This window comes from Diorhabda carinulata, chromosome 1 (assembly GCF_026250575.1).
Source record: "Diorhabda carinulata isolate Delta chromosome 1, icDioCari1.1, whole genome shotgun sequence".
NCBI lineage: Eukaryota > Metazoa > Arthropoda > Insecta > Coleoptera > Chrysomelidae > Diorhabda > Diorhabda carinulata.
In genome coordinates, this window is record NC_079460.1 from 7,907,748 (window position 1) to 7,920,023 (window position 12,276).

Here is a 12,276-nt window from a genome sequence, read left to right on the forward strand (position 1 = left end):
ATTATTTCTTAGAATTTTTTCGAATTTTCATTATTGGAAAGTTTTCTTCATTTTCCGCTATCTTTCTTCTGTTATCCAGCCATTCATCTATGCCATAATTATTCCTTCGTATCCCATCATTCATCTCACCAATTACAATTACATTGTTATTGTATGACGTATCAAGTAAGTTGGAATTTCTGGAACCATTGGCGATATTTATACTGAATACACTGTTTGCACCACCACCACACCAATACCCACAATTATACTGTCTGACGCGCGTTTCGATAACCAAGTTATCGTCTTCAGAGACTGAAGGTAATGTGAGTGTTTTTCAGTGGTTGTTGATAGTAAGATTCGGGTTGTGAAAATCCGAATCATCGTAGATATGCGATTATGGATTGGTCCACATTTTTGGTGGTTCAAAGAAGAGTTCGCGCTGTTAATATAATAGTTATTATTACTGGTGATATGTTAAATGCTAGAGTTGGATGTAGGTTATTTTTCTTCGGAAAAGATATTAGATCTTTAGAAGAGAATATAGCTTCTTCTCAGATGTAAACTATTGAGGATGTGTCTCCAAGCTCACAGTTGGGGTCTACAAAGGAATTGCACTAGAGAGTGATGATAGATTATTGAGAGTATTAGTGAAAGGTGAAGTTTCTTTTGTTAGTTTGAGTTTTGCGCCCAAGAAGGTGAATTATTTCCGAAAATAGAAGAATTATCTAAGAATTTACTAACAAACCATTAGACCTCGAAAGGAGAGTGAATTCGTTTTGTGATGGGGAGGATTGTCTTGAGACTCACCAACTACGCAACTAAAGCGACTGTATATGATCAGAACAGTTCATTTATCATCTTGTTTTCATTTGAAATTGATAAAATTGTTGCTAGTTATATATTGAAAACCTTATAGCCGTTTTTCTAACTGTTGATCATTTACCGTAAAATGCTGAGTATGACTCGTACTCGTACTTTAAATAGACTTATAGTTTGCAAGAATTTCCACTGGTTTCAGCCTGAAATTCAATGGAGCAATCTGTCTAAACTATAGGAGAAACGTACATTCCTCCGTTTATTTTGACTGGGATAATATTCTCTGTTAAGTGATCTCATGTGATTGGTGGTCTTCATCTGGACTTTTTATCGTGTGTTCTTATATTCCAAATATTTTTTAGCCATATCATTTCACTTTCGGGCTTCGACTTTTTCTAGTGTCGGTTTGGCGTTTAGCTTTTTCCTTTGCAAATTTTTCACGGATTTCTTCAAATCTTCCGTTTATATTTGAACCACTATAAACCGAGCTCTTCGTATTAAAAACTGATCATAAGAGTACAAGATTTCATTTATTATTAGAAACTCCCTTCCTCAAAAGAAGTTTTGACAAAAAACCATATATAACTGAAATATGTACATATAACATTCAAGCGATACCTCGGCATCGTATATTTAGTCAGACTTTGATCCTTAATCCACATAATTCCATCACTAATCTTGTGAAAATTATATTTTTCTACTATTCAAAATAAAATGTGATTCAAATGATAACGTAGATTCTACCCTATTATTTCCGAAATCAAATCTATTACGACTACATATCACAAGGTATATAAATAATAAAATAAAAATTTTGAGTAAAACTATAGTTAAGTTATCCAAAACAACCCTCTTCACAGCAGCGAATCATCATCAATTACTTATTTATTATTATTCTGAACTCTAACCTCTTTAACGTATCTTGCTATAAATTTTGAATATGTTTAGTCTGTCTGTAAGTTTTATAGATTCCAGTTCACCCTATTGAAGTATCGTCTTCAGTTAATTATTATTAATGTTAGAATAATGAACCATAAATATATGTAACTATTTGTAACTTTAAATTATTAAATTCTCAGTTTGCTAAATAAATTGTTTTTAAAAAAGCAAGTTGGTGAATTGAGTTATTTAATTCTATCATGCGTGTCTATCTTTCATTGCCATGGCTTGTTTCCTCAGTGTCTTGCTTGGTTATGACCCGATCATCGAATACGAGTAGAATACGGAACGCTTCGGTTCGGTTGGAGTGGATTTTAGTCCCTTTGTAAAAGTTAGTGGTTAGTTCATAGAAGTATAGGTGAGGTGGTAACGTCGACTGTTAAGGCGAAGTAACGTAGGTGATTGGTGATCTTGTGTAAACTGAGAAATTGTAAATCGTACGCCACGCACATTTTGTATACAGACGGGTGATATGCCGCGTGAGGTAATCGCACTTAATCAACAGATAGTTCAAGATGTATATGTGTAAATTTAATATTTTAATTAAATAAGTTATTGACAAATACCAGTGGGGTAGAAAACTTTAAACAGTTTTTTTGTGCGTGCAACACAAAGATGTGATATTTAAACCAATTATGCCTCCCGCAATATAAAGGTATTTCATAAAACTTATTTTATAATTTTATATTTGAATTTCCCATTTCAGTTACACCTTAGTTTTTGTCTCTCTACTAAAATTCTTGTAACCCTCTTTGCTCCAATTTAAAATTTTTCTGGGTATGATGTTATAGTAGAATTGATAAAATGTATAGAAGCCAGTTGGAATGATTTCAAATTATGTTCAGTAATTTACCTAATTCTGTTTCTGTACTTCACATTCAATATCAGAAAGCCTTCTAATAATTACCAAATACTGAAAACTCCATTCATATGAAATATGGTTAAAACAAGTTTATGTTTGAGTATAATGTCATAATCCAAGAACTTATTGGTTCCAGACACATTAAATATTCATTGATTCAATAAAATCTCCACAGACAGTTGATCTATTAAATTAGTACAAACAAGTACAAGAGACATTTTGCTGAATATTAGGGGGTTCCTTAACTTAATTTTATATTTCTAAATCTATTCCTCAATATAAACTTATGAATTTTTAATTAAATAACAATCACAAAGATGACATTGAAATACTTATATTTTGATATATTTCTATTTTCTACATAAGAGGTAGGAGGTAATGAAAAACCCAATTCAATCAATATTTTATAAATGGTTTTCGAAGCATTCGGTTTTAAAATAAGATTTTTAGAGAATCACCAATATTTTTGAATTATATAAGGTAAATTCATTCACTTCTCATCAACTCGTATTTATTCGAAATGAAAAAACAAAAAGGTTCAGAAACTAGTTTGGTATGTAGTGAAATTAGATTTACAATCTAGAGGATAATGTGAGAACTGATATATGAAAAAAAAATAATCTAGATGATTTGAATATCTTTTCTATATGATTTATCTCGACAGTAATTGAAATTGTTGAAATTATGAGAATACAATATGGTATATTAAGAGCTGTGTTCAAAATTACCGTGAATTATTTGGTAAAAAACGAAGTAAAAATATAAAATTTTAATCAACATTCTTCAGACTACTGCATGCTAGTAATGCTCATATCTCAACGGTGAGTTCGTAACTTGAATCAGGATGTTCTTAATCTCACGAATCATATTAAAACGTTCCCTTTCATCCCATTTTTTCATTATCGGGGAGAACCAGTAGGAGCATGGTACTAAATCTAGTAATCGAGGCAAATTTGGACGGGAAGCAGCTAACAAACGGCAGATTAAAAGCAATAACTCAAACCACAAGTAAACAGACAACATTACCACTATAGACGAATTTGAATATTTCGTGAGTTTCCTTGGTCCTATTTTAAACTAAAAACAAAACTCATGTGTTATTCAAGATCTATATTTCGCTACAAACATGATATCACTAAAGTAGCAGAGTGACAAGCTGAAATAAGTTCAAACACAAGAGTGAATGGGATTATACTAGTTGAAATAGTTGCAATATAGAAATTCATTCACCCGACTTTTTCATCACACCTCATATATACTTGCATATTTTTTCGAAAGCTTTTGTCATCATGCATCATAGTGTTCATTTACAATTTCTCAATTGATTATTGTAGGGAAAAAATCGAGTTGTAAATAATCTAATTTGAAATGAAAAAAAAATTTTCCGACCTTTCTCACATTGAAAAATCTTCCATAATCTAAATAATTATCATATTTTTGCAAGTAATAGTACATCGAAAGTTGGTAGAAGTTTTCGCGATGTGTAAACATCACATGAAAATAAAATATCGATTCTACTGAACAATAGAAATGTCTTGTCCATGTAATCAGTTGTGTATATCTATGAACATGTGATAAAACAAACCCAGATTTGTTTACATAACAGAAAATATGGCTTAATTGTTTTGAATAGTTGTACATGTAATCTCATATACGAAACATTTCATGCATATTGCTGAACTGAACTTTTTTATTTCACAAAGACCTCATATCCTGTTTTTATTAACATCATCAGTTACGCTGGATTTAAAGTTATGAGATGATTTGATAAATTGAAAACAAGCTCAGTCAGCTCTGTTACTCAATCACTGTTGTTCGCCAATTAATTTACCAGGTCTAGTGACTACCGTAATATATAAATATGAAAATTTATTTTCTTTGCAAGTAAATGATGTTCAACTACTGATTTAATTATTGATTTTCATAAGAATAAGAAACAGATATGAATGACGAAATATATTTCATTTGTATGATGACTATACATTCCCATAGGAATTGTAGTTACACCCCAAAGGGTTTTCTTATCCATGCGAGTTTTTTTCCACTATTTTTCTCCATAACTAACTATCTTCTCTTCATTAATATTAATAATCTTTGAATATGTATCAATTTTGTCTTTCCTTTGCTCTGTCTACTACTGATTTCCACCTTATTATTATTCCCAGTGTACATTACTCGTTTTTTGTAAATGTGTCTCTACAATATCAGTCCGCGAGATTTTATGAATGTCATTCTGCGTTTTCTATTATTTCTCCTTACAATTTTATAATTCATTAATTTCTTCGTTTCTTCCTCTCTTCTTCTCACTATACTGTAAATTTTCCAAATAATTTTCACGGTATCATTTTTAATTTATTATTTTTCTGTTAGATCCGCTGTTTCATGGTTCATATGAAATTTTTCATGATGCTATTCTTTTCATTATTGACAACTTTTCGTCTTTATAAAGTTTTAGAATAGTGTCATTATTGACATTTGTTTATTAAGGTGAATTAAATGAATTATACTCCTAAAAACATGGTTAACTGCCTTGTCGATTTCTATCGTCTTTTCTAGCGGGTTTTCCAATAAGAGGTGTAAGTTTGATATTCAAAGAAAAATGCCATTTTTTGAGATAAATGATCGGATGTTTATTTCATTATAAAGAGGAAGGTATGCTGTTAATTATGGAACACAACATCAGCCAAATAGCTGCCACGACTGCGCTTACAGGACCGTATCCTTTTTATGAAATTTTCCGTAACCAAAACGGGTGCCCTAAGTCCTCGATAGCCTCATCCATCTTTGAGGTCTTGAATCGATGCTGGATTGTTGGCGTAGACCTTATCTTTCACGTGGCCCCAAAGGAAAAAGTCGCAAGGTGTTAAATCACAAGATCTTGGTGGCCAATTGTGATCACCTCTTCTAGATAACAGAGATAACACGGTCCGGAAATTTTTCCCGTAAAAGATTGATGGTTTCGTTGCTTGTGTGGCACGTAGCGCGGTCTTGTTGAAAGTAAACGTTGTCCAAATCAATACCATCCAATTCCGGCCATAAAGAATCATTAATCATCTCTCGATAGCGCAATCCATTCACCGTAACTGTTGCTCCAGCCTCATTTTCGAAAAAGTAAGGTCCAATGACACCGCCAGACCATAAACCGCACCAAACAGTCACGCGTTGAGGATGGAGAGGATTTTCAACAATAACTCTTGGGTTTTCCGAGCCCCAGATTCGACAATTTTTTTTATTGACGTAACCACCAATGTGAAAATGGGCCTCATCAGTTAAGATGATTTTTCGATGAAATTCCGGATCATTTTCATGCATTTCAAGGACCCAATCAGCAAAGACACGACGTTGTTGATAATAGGTCGGCTTGAGTTCTTGTATTAACTGAACTTTATAGACCTTAAGACCCAAGTCTTTATACAAAATACGGTGTAATGACGTTTGTGGAATGGCTAATTCCAAAGAACGACGAGGAATTGACAAACCTGGGTTTTCTTCAACACTTTGGGCTACAGCAGCAATATTCTCAGTTGTTACCAGTGAGCGACGTGCACGGGTTTTATTCTTCACATCACAAAATTGTCCCAACAGCTCAAATTTTTCCACCAATTTCTGTATTGCGGTCCGAGAAGGTGCTTAACGTCGACCCAAAAATGTTTTAGTTTTACGAACCGTCTCTTCCAAACTTTCACCATTTTTATAGTGAATTTTAATCATTTCAATGCGTTGTTGAAGCGTGTATCGTTCCATTTTCATTAATGGCGTAGTTTCTACTTGTCAAATGTCAAAAAATGACAGCTTCAAAAGTGGCATTTACCGAAATAGCGGGCTGTTCAAAATAACACCTCTTATTGGAAAACCCTTTAGTAGCTTATTCGCAGGTTTAATCATTAAATCGCCTTTTCTGTATTTTAAAAGCTGTTAGCAGTTTTGTGATTTTTACATTTTGAAACTAGGCTGCACGTAAGCATCATACACATTTCGTGCAATTGTTTTTACATTTTATCACCTAGCTAATTGGGCAGTAAGCATTACGGGACAATATCTCAAATTCAAATTATCATTAAGAGCAGGGAGTTAAAATAAATTAATCTATATTTATAAAAAAAAAACAGTTATCGCTCATAAAGTTTCATCAAACAATCCTACATTTTCTATATAAAATCAACAATATTCTATACGAGAGATTATTATTTAATAAGTAAAGGTGATATAAAATTGACAAACTTTTATATAGAGGGGACCAACCACATCCACAATGCAACACATGCTATATTCAAACTAGTTGTCATCTGAACACGCAACCAATTAGAGAAAATAATTCTTAATAATTAGAAAACAATATATTATAGACGTGAATTATTTATTATGTTCAACTGAATATTGAGAATTGATCGAATCACTAGGTGTGATTATGCACTAAAATTGAGAGACTGCCTGCGCTGTAAAAAAACACAACGAATACCAGAAGTTCTCGGTAAAATCAACAAAATTTATTAGAAATCAGAATCCAGATAAATTCCATGCTACCTTCATTCTATACTAAAAATCTTGTAATTGTTGGAATGTCTTTCTACTTCAAATAAATATCCTTGGTCAATTTTGTAAAGGAAAGTATATAAAATTTTAGTTGCAAAGTTAGTTATATGCATATTTCGAAACCATGTTGTAATACTATAGGAATCAAAATCAAAATTATAAACTTATGTACAACTGAGATTTTATTATTTTTTCTTGCAATACCTTCTTCTATCGGTACATTGAAAAGAAATAAAGTCAAATTTATTGTGCGCCAACATTGAATCGTACAATTTTTGTGGGAATTTGGAAACAGGAAAGCCGATTTTAAGTATTTACGGCAATTTATATTAGTTTATTAGTTTATCTCAACTATAAGTTTTTTGTATAAAAATAATTATAGCTGACTCTTGCCACCAAACTAACATTTAATAGATCACAGTTTAGAATAACCAGATGCTCTTAACAGTTTCATGAAGTGTGACAAAGTGTTGAGAAATAATAAACTGTCACATAATTAAACACATCAACTAAAATGCACAGGAAAAAGATGCATTGAAAGTTTATTTTGTTTTTTAACGTGTTAGGTTTTTCAGATAACCGTATTCAGGAGCATTGATTTTAAATAGAATGTGTTATTTATAATATGCATACAAATTCTCATTCTCCATAATTCTTTGAAATTGTTGTCTGAATAGAACAAAAGTTGCGTACACAAACTATTTGAAAACATTTGAGGTAGAGAAGGCACTATTTTGAAAAACGTGGCAGAAAAATGCTCTGAACTAATTCTCGCAAATAATTCATGTTTGAAAAACAATGTTAGGATGCTCCTATTATTATTATGAAATGAGAATTATTCAAAAATATATAAATCATCTATTTTAGTCTCAATATATATAACCAAAACTTAGGAGAATTTAACAATTCTGAGTAACGAATACAGAAACAAATTGTTAATCTTTATTTAGTAAGAGCTGTATAGCAGTGATAAACATGAAGATAACTTTCCTAGTGCAAATTCGCATCATATTGTATAAAATATTAGTTGAATTTTTAACTCAGCAAATCTAGATATCAAGGTCAGAAAAGTATCAATCAGAGGTTGTAGTGGTATACTGCAAAACAAAATCGTGGATGATTTCGCAAACTGCTACCTGTCAAAGAAAAACTGAAAAAACTTTCAATTGCCGACATAAACAAGCAAATTCAAAGAAAATTCCTACCAAAAATACTCAAGAAGGCAAACGTATGATATAACTGATTCGAGAATAGAAAACCAACCTTCGTTTGATAAAGAAATTAATAAAACATTTTTAAGAAGTCCTACTGGAATAATGTCGGGACATTGTCTCACAAAAACAATATATGAATGGTTGGACGGTTTTTAATTAATGAAACTGCATCAATGAAGACTCCGTTTGTTTTAGTAAAATGAAGCAGCATTAAAATAAGTTGCAATCAACTTTATAGAATTAAAACAACTTTAAAATGTATTGAAGCTCCATCGTGAATATAACACATGTATCTACCACGCTTTAGAGGTCATCGTCAAAAAATGGAAGTAGATGGCTCCCGTTATTCCCCAACGAAGAATTACAACAATTCCAACGACAGTCCCATTGTTTGACGTTTCTAGCAAATTATAGACGGGTTACTGCTCGATGAGCTGGAGTTGGTTTGTGGCTCAAGGCTAGCTCCATCAAGTCTGTCCAGCCACTCAGAACCACTCGTTGCGTTTCTTCGAGCTCTTGTTGGACACCAGCGAGGACCCGATTTCTCAGCGATGTGCTGACAATGAATCGCTCATCTTTCTCGGATGTGCACTTTTTTCTTCCGGAACTGCGTCTTCGATGAAAGTTACTAGTCTACTACGGTAAACTCTATAAACAGCAGACTGACCCATGTTCAGCGCACTAGCACTGATTCTGACTTCATCGCAATAGGGTGACCGCTTCAGCGGCTTTATGACTTGTGGCGTCAAAGTTTCAGAAAGAATTCTTGTTTGTTGTTAACTGATATGTGTATAGGTTGACGTTTGATGGCTAACTGATAGTGGTGGGTCAGGTAGATAATCTTTTATAAAGATTAGTTACCCTTAATTAGCACTGTTATAAACAAACATATAAACGATCATAACATTGTTGGACTATGACAACAAGAAATATTACAATATTTTATCACTTTGAAGCACCTTAGCTTTAAGAATTTACTAAGAAGAATACATTTTCATGTTCAGATTTTTTGTCAGTTATTCAGCGATTGCAGGGGTGTCGTCTGACTAGATTTTTTTGCCCACAGGTTTATTCGTATGGCATTGGACACATAAGTCAAATATATATTTACCTTAACTTGAAAGTTAGTCAGAGTCAGTTAATACTTATATTAATATATTTTTGAATCAAATACTAAAATTATTATTATAGCAATAATAAAATAATAAAACACAACTTATTTTATACACAAAATAGTGTTGCCAAATGTTAAATCAGATTCTGATTGAACATTAAAGATGCGACAAAAACCCAGGTACATTTCGGGGAATATGTTGGGTTCTATAATTAGCGGTTGCAGAAGCGTCCGCTTTCTTTCCAGAAGTCGCATAGCTCCCAAACTATCCAACTTTGGAGTTAGGTTAAGTTTATTAGATCATTTCGGTAAGGTAAGCGTGTGTTGAGACTTTTTACAGGCACACTGTATATATAGACAAACAAAAAAAAGATAATTATGTACTTGAAATCGAGGAATTTTTAAAATAATGCAGCAACAATGAAAATTTGTCAACAACATATCTGAAAACTAAATGTATGAAATACTCAGAATGTGAGAAAGTCTCTAAATATTTACTACCTTAGACCGGCCTGTTGGTTCATTAACCATGGCCATTAAGTAACACACACATTATATAGTGACTAATGGTAATTTCAGATTTTTCTTAGTCATTTAAATACATTGATAACAATTCTTACTTAAATAACTTTTTTTAGTTACAGATGTTTCTTAATAGTAAACGGTTATTTTCTCTTTTCGACGGTTTCATCAATCATGATTAGTAGTACCTCAAAATTGATTCTTATACTTATTTCGTTGAATAGCTCGCTAATTGATTATTTCAACACAAAATCTAATAAGCATTTACGAAGTCTATGTCACTTGAAACTCGTTATGTTTAAGTACGAAAAGTGCAAGCTGAAATATATATAAAAACTTTCGTTGATGCACACTTTGTCTCGTTACATTTAAATCTAATCCAATAAGAAATTGTCTAATGGAATCATATTTTCCGAACAGGTAATATATAATATCGTTTTTAACATATTCCAAACAATAAGTGTTATTGTTTTTTCAACAAATTCAAAAATTGTTTCGCAAATTTCAATGGCAGTCTCCGACCGATTACTAGACTGGTACAGTGAGAGCGAACATATCCATGCTACTTGAGGAGGTTAATTCGAGTTACGTAGTTTCACTGACCTTAACCATATTCAATTTTCATAGCATATAATTTATGTAATCAGTAATGCTTTTATAAATTTCTCGAAATATTTATCATTGCAACAAAATTGCAACATAATATTTTCAGAAACTTTTCTTTTTTCTTGACTTGTAGACTTTTTCTTTATGAAATCGTTGATTGCTCAACAACTATTTATTATTCACTAGGAAAGTTGTACAAGGGTTCTCTGAAATGGCTCTGGCATCAACCTGAAGATGTCGCCACGTATCAATATAATTTGGGCAATATATTTGCGCATGCGTTTAGAGACTCTCGCCAAAATTTCAGCCATTTTGGTTAATCGTATAAGCGAATCGTTGTCTAGATTTTTCTGAATATGGAAAAAATTGAGTACTGACTTGTCATCAACTATTTGTTTTTGAAAGGTAATGCGGCTACGAAATGAATGGAAGAGGAGTAGACACTGTATACGGAAACTCTGTATCAACATTTATGATAGTAAAATTTTGGGCAGCTGAATTCAAAAACTGCGACAACCGGCGATATTAACGAAAATGTTGAAATAGTACAGGACTAACTGGAATTAAGGTAAACATATTTCAGGGGCTATTGGCATATAAAAAAAACGCATTCGCTATACACTGACTGAATAATTATGCATAGGTAAGCTATCCGTGCGTTTGGTGCCGCATCAGCTCACTTTAGACCAAACATTTCCCAGGCCTTATTGACGTAGTTCAAGCAAAATAAGTCGGATTTTTTGTTTCATTTAATAACTGCAGGTGAAACCTGTAATCACCTCTACACTCCTGAAACGAAAAAACCATCAAGACCATGGATTTCAGAGGGCAAATATGGTTTTATTTGGCGGTAAAGTGACGGTGACTGTTCCTTGTGATAGTCACCACGGGGATCGCCATAGCTAAAATTGACGAATTGAATTCAAAATTGGTTGAGACTTTTCCCTATTTCCTTACCTTGAATTGTTTCACTTGCCGAGGAGAGATTATCATCAGCCAAAGTAGTTAATGCATAGGTTAGACGGCAACTATTATTTGGAAGAGTTCAGAAGATTAGAAAATTAGTATATAGACTCAAAAGGGAAGTATGTTGGAAAACCTTCGTACTTAATTTGGTAGTAGTAGTAAATTACTTACAATTTTCAATTCTGTTCTCACTTTTTTTGTCATTACAAGTTAATGTACAATCTCTCAACAGGTAGGAATAAGAAATATTTTTTTGTGCTGATTAAGTAGGCGCCAAGAATGCCTCCTGCATCTATCAAATATTGACATAAAATCGAAACAATGAATATTTTCCCATAATATCATCAAAAGTAAACAATTGATTGAATGAATTCTTAAATATTCGTTTAATATTGAAATAAGGACGTGATAAGTGTTAATTTTTTCTCAAATTTGGTTGATTGTCATTACGTTGTGTATGATAAATTAATAATTGAATTAGAAACACAAAAGACGCAATCACATTTGATTTATAATATTCGAAGCAATTGTCAAATATCAAAGAATATATACAACATTTCTTGGTAAATAATGTAGATTGAGACTTCAATGTAGAAAACTAAAATTTTAATTATAGATAATATAAAGGTATTGATGTTGATTATTGGCCTTTTGGTAAATTATTATTCTCTTCTATACCTCAAGAGACACCAAATATACGCCGGAAAAACATACCTACTTCA

General features: G+C 32.2%; 1 protein-coding gene across 2 annotated transcripts in view; it reads left to right on the top strand.

Annotated features, from left to right (window-relative positions):
• The window catches only part of LOC130892018 (semaphorin-1A-like), a 224,698-nt gene that overhangs the window by 136,311 nt on the left and 76,111 nt on the right, over positions 1-12,276 (top strand). The window contains exon 1 of one of the 2 annotated variants that reach the window (XM_057797195.1): positions 1,981-2,392. The exons of the other annotated variant lie outside the window; for it this stretch is intronic. The gene's annotated coding sequence lies outside the window, so the exon portion shown is untranslated. Of the gene's footprint in view, positions 1-1,980; positions 2,393-12,276 lie in introns of those variants that run through there. 2 annotated transcript variants of the gene reach the window in all.